This window comes from Xenia sp. Carnegie-2017, unplaced genomic scaffold (assembly GCF_021976095.1).
Source record: "Xenia sp. Carnegie-2017 unplaced genomic scaffold, XeniaSp_v1 HiC_scaffold_4, whole genome shotgun sequence".
Classification (NCBI taxonomy): domain Eukaryota; kingdom Metazoa; phylum Cnidaria; class Anthozoa; order Malacalcyonacea; family Xeniidae; genus Xenia; species Xenia sp. Carnegie-2017.
The window spans coordinates 450,028-460,777 of NW_025813504.1; the positions used below are offsets into that span (position 1 = coordinate 450,028).

The window sequence follows — 10,750 nt, forward strand, 5'->3', positions numbered from 1 at the left end:
CTAGCAGAATCTGATATAGTTGGTGACAGAAGATTTACTGAGTCTCTGAAATTCAAAATGGTCTTATCAGCTGTCTGATTCACAATTGTGAAGATGAAATCAGAAAGGAAATAAATGATTGCACATTTATGAGTCAGGTTGATGAAGCATCTGATGTCTCCACCAAAGAGCAGCTAAGTGTTATTGCTTTCGGTTTGACAAAGCAAGTGAAATCATGAGAGGCAATTAGGATTTGTGGATATGGAGTATGAACAGAAATGCGGCAATATCCAGGATTGTCAGGTAAACTTGTTGAGTATTCTAATATAAAGAAAAACTGGTTTTAAAACATATGATGGTGCTTCTGTCATGTCTGGCCATATTAATGGTGTTCAGTAGTTAGAGCTAAGAGTATCCTTTGCTCATTTTGTTCATTGTGCAGCTCATAGATTGAACCTGGTCTGTAAGGTCAAACTCATCAATTTCTCCTGTTAAAATCTTTTTTTATTAAGCTACATTCAGCACATTTACAAGCAATGCCCAAAAGAAAAGCTTTTTCTCACATCTAACAACCTTGATTTCCTGCCCCTGGTGAAACAAGATGGTATTATCGCTCTAGATTAATCAATGTATTACACAAAAACTATGAAAAACTTTAGATATTTTTGAGGGAGTGCTTGAACAACCAGCTGGAGTGGGATGATATGAGTCAATTAAATTTCATGGTGACATTTATTGATGGCTTTCTCTTTTGTTTTTCTAGTGTGTGTTTTTACATGGATTTTAGAGACAGTCCACAATTTTGTCCATTCTTCAAAATGAAACCCATTTTAACTATGGCATAAGCAAGATTGACAATTTTCAAGCATTTATTGTGTCATAGCACAGATCAAGCTTAGGTTTTACCAAACTGCACTAGAAAAGTAGGCCCACTGGAGCAGATAGTAGATACAATTACAAACAGCTTTATTTTTGAGATTATTTAGTTCCATTAAAAGGCATGTTATGAACGATTTCAAGATATTAAATGAGTTCGAGTTTTAGACCTTGTAAATCCTAAACTATTTACTGCATGGAAGGCATAGTTCCACAGGAAGATCAATCTTCTCAAAGATAAATATAGTCCTCTTTTTTGACATCAAGCTTAGGGAGAAAGTCAACTTTCTTCATTTACAACGACAAAGGACTTTCACAAAGTGCAGTAATGAGGTTCTTAAATACATCTTCAAATTTAATCTCCAGTCAGAGTTTAGGTCAGGTAGTAAATTTGTTAAAATTGAATGGTGTGTTGGCAGTGGCAAGTGCTTCAGTAGAGAGGTCGTTCTCTTGCTTAAAAAGGGTAAAAGCTATTTAAGAAATAGAAGAGATAGGTCAAAGGTCGCTTAGCTCTTTGTGTAGAATATCTATTCACAAGATATCATTGAAAGAAAGAGGAATCAGAAGTGTTGCATAACGAGGTGGTTGAAAAATTTGTAGAAAAACCCAGGAGGGGCCTTTCTTTATAAATGATGAGTATAGTATGTGTTTTGATATTTGTTCGTATAATACATGGTACTTCATTGAAAAAGTAAAGCATAACACATAGAATAAAATACATCCCTGTCTACTTTTAATCTAAACAAGTTTAAACTAACAAGTAGAATACTAGAAAAATCTATCTCTCTATACTTTAGAGAAGTGTCGTATACTATATTATTTTGTGCTAATACAAATTTTCTGGTTATGCAGGGGCAGTGATGAGTAAATTATGTTTTGGGGACAATTGTCTCCTGCGTAACGTTCTCTAGAAACCCACCTTTAGTACCACGCTAGTTGCAGTTTCAGCGATTGCTACATTAAGAATGCAGCTAACAAAATGGGTTTTATAAATTATTGTACAACAAATAATTGCCCTCGAAATCGCAGGAATGCTGTTTCCAAGGCTCTAGTTTCAAAATTTTCCGGGAGCATGCTTTGACCCCTAGTTAGTCAGCTTTCGGCGCGAAGATGGATTGGCGGGAGTGACTATTTTTCCTAGCTACGCCACTGTCAGTAGTTTTGTTTCAAAACAATTCATAACCGCATTATAGTAAAATATCATTATTGGTAATGATGAATAAACTTTGGTAGTGAACTAAGCCTAGGTGAGAATATCTCAAAATATATTCATAAATCATCAACACAAAACAATTGTTTTCAGCATGCAAGTACAATAAAAATAATATCTTCTTTATTACACCGTTCCATTATTTTATTTATAAATAATTCTTATCATCATAGATAAGGATATTGCATGACCATACGAAACAAAGAATATGAGAAGTCTTCAAAGAGATAAACAACTAAAAGACTTTATGCCAAGTGAAGATTGTTTCTATACCGATGAGATGTCTGAAATTGAATGGATCTAAAAGCATTTCAAAACGTTGTGTAAGATGACCTAAGACATGTAGTAGAAAATATAAAAATAAAAAGCTCCAATGCTGTTTTACTAACAGCAAAGATTTTCATAAAACAATGTTCTGCTCAACAACCACTTTTTTTAAGAATACATGTATTTGCAAAAAGTTCAATTGTTTCAGATATACTCCATATTTCAAGCATAACATAATTATGGATTTTCATTCTTACAATGGAGAATATTTAATTCGGTAAAAGAATAATTATATAAATATTTCTCTGATGTTATAGTGCAAGCCGTTCGTGAAACTATTACGAACTCTGCCAAGGTAAGCAGCACATTTGAATAGGTATTTTTCCATTATCGCCATTATGGAAATTGTAGGAAATCAACAAGCAATACCTGATACTTTATACACAGAGTTTGATTTAATTGCCAAAGACCATGCGCATTTATTTCTTCCTTTCCCAACATCATACATAATAGATAATGGAAAAATACTTATTCAAATGTACTGCTTACCTCGGCAGAGTTCGTAATAGTTTGATTAGTTTCACAAATGGCTCGCCCTATAACATCAGTCAATGATGTTGCAAGCCTTTCGGAGGAATCGGCGGAATTCATTGAAAACCAAAATCCTTCCTTTGTGTGAAACCATCGTCGATTAGAGAGTTCACCAAACACAAAGCACGCATAGAAATTCGGTTGGAAAAAACTGCTACCTCTCGGAAGACATAAAAATCCGAAGGGGGGAGTGGACTTATCATGTTTTCACTTTTTTTGCTTCGCCAAGTGTATCAAAATTATTTTGGTTATTTGATATAACCATTTCGCGAAAGGTGGTTGTTTGATGTAACCAAATTTTATCAAAGGAAGTAAAACTGGTTATTTCATATAATAAACTTAAAGCACGTTGTCACAAAACTGGTTATTTGAAATAAGCAAACTACTAAACTACTAAATGCAATTATCATATATAATTAAATAAATCATGAAAAATAATAAAAACACATTTGGCGCCCCATAGATGTGTAGGATGTTTAATTAGAGAGCAGACAACCATGAACTGTAAGATATCAACAATTCACAAGTTGTACAAAAAAATTAGAACATTTTTAAATGACAAGAAAATTATCTTTACATCAAAATTTCTCAAAATGTGTCCACGTCTAAGTATTTTCGCATCGCATTGTTTATCTAAAAGCAAAAATTTAATCTTGAAAAGCGGGAGAGCAGTATGCAAACGCTTGCGCAAAAAATGAGAAATTAAAAATCTAATTCAACTCGAAAAGTTGAAAGTTTAAATTCTGTTGTGTATTACACGCAACGTGTATAAAATGAGCGTTCTGGTAAGTTTACCATCTTATTATTTTTATAGATAAACCACACAATGCCAAAATACCTCGAAAGGAACACGTCTTTGAGAACTTTTGATAAAATACTGTATACATCCTTATTCGTGTAACCTTCCCCTGACATGAACAGTCATAAACAAACACATGATGGGGCAGCAAATACCTATATGACTCGACATCTGAATGCAGTTACTAGACCCAATTCAAAGAAAAAGAACCGAAGGCTGTATTGGTATATTGTGTGGCTCATTCTTGTCCTTTAGGTTGACAAATGGCTGAAGTGGCTCACTTTAATCTACCATAAAATCTTTGAGCGAGACCAGGTTCTACTGTCAGAACCGCAGCGATCGATGCCTTTTTTAAAAAAAAGTATGCAGTGTTGCACGCGGATAGCAGTATTTGATATGAACTGGAGCTCAGGTTTGACTAATAAATTTTGATCTTAGGCAAATATTGAACTTGTGATAGGTGCATATAGGGGTTTTATGTTATGTACCCATCACACAGACTACAGAAAGTTCAAGAACGAACTAGAAATTGACTTAAGAAGGATAACAATATCAATACTGTCAAATTTAGTAAAGACCGCAAACGAGCAAAATTTATGCTAAGATCAAATGCGAATTATGGATATCACTTGAATTAGCACGATAAGCGACATTATGAAAACGTACGTCCTTCTTTGTGTAGTAAAGCTCATAAACTTCTTTGTACCCATTTAATACATACAACAAAGGTTCATTTTTAACTCTTCAGAGAGTGAAAACATCTTAGTCTGACATTGAACTAGAATTCGTAGCTTGCAAATAGTACGACCAATCCTTTAGGCTATTAGTTAAATTCGTTCGTTTTGTGCAATGTATTGATTTTTGAACAATACTTGCACTTTGTGTATTGTAATAAAGTACAACTAAATTATAAAGGTTTCATGACTTTCTCCATTTTAAATGTTTGTACTAGACTCCCTAAAGCTTCAAAAAGTAAGGGTGGAGTATATACTATACTCGTCGACTTTAACTCCACTCGCAAATTTAAATCTGTTCCTACGCCTATGTATCAATCCTATGTATATCTATGAAACACCGAACCATTGGCGTTCTTGCTGGGGTACAGACAGGGGGGAATACCCCATGAACGATTTAAGGGAGACACCACTACCAGAAGGCATATGGGCGCCGCCACAACGTATCCTTACAAACTCCTCTAAATTTATTTCATGAAACAAAATTCAAACAAATAAAACCACTGAACGGCGGAACGGATCAGAAAAAATGGCGGACGGATCTGTTTCTGCTGAGATTCACCAAAATTAACCAATATTATTTCGCATTGTAGTACAATTTGTAATCAGAATGATACAATATTTTGACCTATTCATATCCAACACTCTGTCGCGTTTTTGCTCAAAATGACAAGGAACATATAATAAACAGGCACCACGGAGGATCGATAATTGGGGGCTAATATTCGTTTATTCATATTTGCAGGCTTAGGATCTTTCGAAATCCATTGTTTTTTAAGAATTATAACATGAATATATGAATATGAGCCCCCCCCAATTATCTCTCCTCCGCGGTGCCTGAAACTTGTATGCCGAAGGTTCATCTGAATTGTCAAAAGCTCTTTTTTGATGACGACATTAACTTAAAACTGACTTATTTTGTGTTGTTCAACACCTAAACTTTGTAAACTATAGCTTTGGAAAATCGTCCAGTTTGCACAAATGCTTCTTAAGCTATTTTTATAGTTATTATGGATATTATTATTATCTTACACAAACAATCTCATGAAGGGATTTGGAACCGAAAATGCTTAAAAATATTGGGCGCAAGGAGACGTAAAATATCCTGAGATGACGAGATAACAAGGAAAAGCATAATCAAGAATTATATGTTGAATGTTAGAAAGTATATCACTTCGTATGGCAGATACAATTTATAAGTGCCTTATACATAAATTTGATAGTATAACTTACTTTCATAGTCGGGGTAATATTCCGTTCCTTCACCTTTAGACTCGTAACGTTCTGTCAATTGAAAAGTCACCAAACGTGTGACAGTATTTTAGTCAATAAAATTCGACTCAGAAAAAACCTTAAAGATATATCTATAGTTGGTGCATAAAGACATAAAATCTCTAGACGAAAATTATCGAGGTAAAAGATCAATAAAGTGTATGTATGTTCTACGATAAAATGTTGGAAAATATATCCATATTTTTGCATGTATAGCTTACACACAATTTACGAGGGTCTCGCATAAATTTGATTGTATATAACTTACCGTCATCCATGAAGTAACTTTTCATTCGTTGAAGGCAACTCTACAAATTCTGTATTATCCAAGGTGAATATCGAACTTAGGAAATTCTACAATCATAAATACATATTTATCAAATCTTTGTCTTTCTCACTCGTTGAAATGAAAAGATTAAAATAGAATGCTTGCAGAGTTTTAATATTCAATCATTAAGGCGTTTAAATTACATATAACATCATAACATTCAACGCCGTACGTCAACAAAGCAACTTTCCGTGATTATTAACCTTAACATAGATGAAAATTTATAAAAATTAGACATACGCAGGAAGAAAATTTTCATAAATTGTACTCATCCTTGTTAAATGTTACTTGTATCAATGTTTTAAAACATCCAACTGTATAAAGTTAATCGTCAAAAATCTACGATAATCATTTGATGCACGCCAAATAAGGGTGTTTTTTTACAAATTATTGTCGAAACAAAAATATTTATCATAATGGTAGCAAAGTAACTACATCTAAGGGGAAAGCTTATCATTCACAGATTCTAAGAATTATGATTACCCAACAAAACAACAAAATCACAAAAAAGTTACTTTTTTCCGTACAAATCTCTACCAAGATATTTAAAAGCATAAATCAAAACACAATCCGTTTATTGTAATCACAGCAAATGAAACGTTTTATAGTATAACTGTTTAATGTTTGTGATTAACCATTGATTGCAGTCGACTAGATTTAAAAAAAAACACAGGAGATTCTAAATTTGGACAACCGAATCAAACTAGGCGCTACCATGCAACACCTAATGAGAAGAAAAAAGGTTAAGGGTATTGGCATGTAAGATATACAGTATTAGAATTTAGAGTAGTCCGTTCATCTAAAATGCAAGAATTCATTGAAAAACGTGATATTACGCGTGTCAATGACACACTTCATTGCATAACTATTTAAGATGAAAATATTTAAAATAACAAGAAAAAGATCTTTGTTCATTCGATACAAGCGATACCGAGAATTTGTCTATTTTTATTTTCCTATTATCATTCTAATCAAATTCTTCCTGGTAAATGTTCAAATGGTAAATGATATTACGCGTGTCAATGACACACTTCATTGCATAACTATTTAAGATGCAATTATTTAAAATAACAAGAAAAAGATCTTTGTTCATTCGATACTAGCGATACCGAGAATTTGTCTATTTTTGTTTTCCTATCATCATTCTAATCGAATTTTTCCTGGTAAATGTTCAAAATTATTTTTTTTAACAGTAACTAATAAGAGACTGAAAGATATGTGTTAAAAACAGAAATTGGAGATTTGTACATGGAATTAAAGACTGTTACGCTCAAAAAAACTAAATTGAATTTGTGAAGTCTTTTGTTTTGTATTAAAGTAATAACAAAATGTTAAGAGTTTTTCATTTAGGCATTGGAAGTTCGATTTAATCGCCAACAGACAGACTTTCTATCTTATAGAAAAACCCAATACAAACTATTGGCGATTGAATCAAACGCTTGACGCGTGAAATTTTCTTAAAATGGTTATTAGGATATTGAAAGAATTTACAAATGCAATCTAGAATAGAAACGTGTAGTTTTTATCCAGTAAAGAACATGTCACAGCTATGTTTGTAAAAATTCTTTCACCTTTAAAAGTTTCAACAGCCTCCTCTTCTTCACCGTTTTTGCTTCCGTCTGATAGCACGAATGCCTTCTTCTGCAGCTCGTGACCTTAAGAGAAATAATAATTTCTTTTACAATGTAGCATTTCAAATTCAAAAGATCATAGCTGGAAAAACATGCTTTATGGAGATTTCTCTAAGCAGATTTCGTAAATGACTGCATTTCAGTATACTCACAATCGTAAAGTTGAAATGTGTTTGAAAAAAGTATCGTCTACAAATAAACAGTTATTACAAATAAACATTAATTCCAATAAAATTTGCGTAAATCTACCAATAGCAAAACACAAATTGTTTATGAATGGACTGTTTCTTAAATTATTCAACTGGAATTTTCTTTATATCATACTGAATGATGGCTTGGGCAGCAAGAAAAAATCCTTACTTTATCGTTTCTGTCACCATTTTGTTGACCTTGCAACTGCTCATGAAAACACTTCGGACATTCTGTGAATTTGACAAATTACATTAACAAAAATAGGTACGCTTGCGTACACGTGGGAAGCCTGTAAAACAGGAGACGCAAAAAGATTGAAACAAGTGGAGTTGCAGTCACTTTAACACAGGATAAGAATTTTCTAGTATACATAAATTTAATAGTTCGAAAATGTTATGTGACCATCTGGCAATTGCGATGAAATATGAGTTATGTTTGATCCCATTTATCTATGCTTCAAGACCTAGTATTTAAATTCTGTTTAAACAATATTACTATTTTGAAACATTGAATTCATTGATTGACAACTTGTCCATTGCAGATAGTAGAGGTGTTTTTTGATTGCATAACAAAATAATGTGTTAATAAAAACTATTAGTAAGAAATAGCTTTAGGTACGCTTATGTAAGGAATTCTCTTTCCAATAATACAAAAATCAGGTGCACCTTCACGTGAAAATATGATCTTTGGCCGACTGTGGCCAGCAAGGGCACAAACTTTTCCAAAGTATTGTTTCACAACAGAGGAATGTGTTCAGGAGAATGGGCCTGAAACTAAATAAGCAAATACTTGATTTAGTAAAGTTAGACATAATTACTGGTAAACAAAATAATAGCACATAATAAATGCTTAAAATTTCTCAACTAAATAAGTCTTCATTTTCAATATACCACAAGTGCTTGATACCTTCATATCAATCACCAACAATTTATACATAAATTCATTCACTTTTCCTTGAGCTTCAAAGAAATAATCACAAACAAATCCTAAAACACTTCTCCAATGTTTTTCCAGAAATATATCCCACAATTACCCATGACATCATTTTTGTCTAACCTTGGACATTCGTTTAGTGGACTATTTAATGTCATGGCATTTTTCATTTTATCTTAGTATAATTGCCTTAATCATGTCAGGTGATAACACAAATAAAAATAAGCCTTCACTTTGTAGCCCTTGTTCAAGCTTTCATTTAATATCATACTGCAACTTATCTCACTATATCTCATTCAAATTTAATTATAAATTACGTACTTGAATAATTACAAGCTAATATGCACAAAAACCAACAAAAGATCCTGAAGGGGAAATTTTATCTATAACCATTAACCAATACCTGCATAAAACTATTTTCATTTAAGTTCATTTTGTAAATATTTATATTTTTGCTAACAATTAATAGAGATGTTTCCATTTGAAAAAAATTCAAAATATTCATCTTACTTGTCCCCAGTTACTTTCTTCAGTCGTTAATAAAACTTATTATTTTTCCATGGCCTGATGTCTTTTGAACAGCCACAAACGTCTGCCATCCACAGCAATCAAACACAAGTTCCTAAACTGCATAAATGATCGGTGCAAACTAACAAACCAACAAGGGCCTAGAGAGGAAATTTGATCTATAAAAAACATTAACCCATATACATCCATCATATATATCATATCTACTCACATCTACTCACATTGAAGCGTTGATGATAAACAAACTGTGAATCATTGTGATATCTACATACACTAAACCTATAATAATATATTTCTCGTTTACTTAACTAACTTTGATGGTTATAAAACTATTTTCACGTGAGTTCATTTCGTAAGTATTTATTAATTTTATTTATATTATTGCTACACAATATTAATGACGATGTTTCCATTTAAAAAAAATAAAATTCATCTTACTAGTCCCAAGTCCACTAAAGAATCACCAACCTTACCTGACTAATCTTCACTTGATGATCATAAAGATTTTCGTCTTCATCGTCAAAAAAAAAACAAATCAATAAAATGTAAGAAAATCTCAAACAGTTATAAATGAAATATGATGACGAATAAAATACCATGTAAGACGTACATACTAGGAGAGGTTCTTTGCTTTAACCGATTTTATTTTGTTTTGAAAAAGTATTTAGAAATAAAGATGCATGATGGACCGTGATTTTCTTATCAATTCTCATGGATTCTTATCAATTTTGCTTTTCATCGACTAAAAAAAGCAACTAAAAACTCTCGAGGAAAATATCAAACTCTAACATTTTACATGATCATATATCGAACTCAGATGTAATGTTAGGCAGCTAGTTCAAACAGACCTTAACGAACAAGTTACGAATGAGTTCTGCCTAAATACCTCAGCTAAGTCATGCAGTTATTGGTCTACAGACCTCAGTGATGTGATAATCATGTATAATTATTGTGTAACATGTGAAAAGACAGGAATCAAAGTGTTTCTGTAATGGCCGAGAGTTGAAATTAAGTTGAACATAAATTTTCAAGAAGCAATTAGAATTAGAAGATTTATCAACATTTCTGTTGTTTTCATGTACGACACTAACCAGTGTTGTGCCATGCTGCTAGAGTTGATTTTTTGAATAACTTGCATACGTTAAATAACATAGTATTTACTGTCGGAAAAACTAAATCATATTGCTAACGAAAAGTTAATAAAAACAAACAAGAAAAAAGTTATTCTGTATAGTTCATGTATCGTTACAACATGTTTGCTGACCAATGATTAAACAAAAAACCAAAAATCATACAAGGTTTATTTATAATTATGAAATAGACAAACAAAATGAATTAAAAATAATTTAAACGCTAAATGTACTTAGCATTAAAATTCTTATGAATGTTTTATGCAGTGCGGTGTTTGGA

The 10,750-nt window shown here is 32.3% G+C and overlaps 2 long non-coding RNA genes across 3 annotated transcripts; both read right to left on the bottom strand.

Annotated features, from left to right (window-relative positions):
• Positions 1-2,246: 2,246 nt before the first annotated feature.
• On the bottom strand, positions 2,247-7,656 carry LOC124455625. 2 transcript variants are annotated; one of them, XR_006951947.1, is made up of 4 exons: positions 7,628-7,656; positions 5,997-6,082; positions 5,690-5,740; positions 2,247-2,349 (listed from the first exon to the last, which is right to left on the bottom strand). It is a non-coding gene; the product is annotated as an uncharacterized LOC124455625 (long non-coding RNA). The 2 variants fall into 2 exon arrangements; XR_006951948.1 differs by lacking the exon at positions 2,247-2,349 and adding an exon at positions 3,968-4,068.
• A 935-nt stretch (positions 7,657-8,591) lies between these two features.
• Positions 8,592-9,715, bottom strand: LOC124455692. Its single transcript, XR_006951987.1, has 3 exons — positions 9,562-9,715; positions 9,323-9,480; positions 8,592-8,646 (listed from the first exon to the last, which is right to left on the bottom strand). It is a non-coding gene; the product is annotated as an uncharacterized LOC124455692 (long non-coding RNA).
• Positions 9,716-10,750: the final 1,035 nt, after the last annotated feature.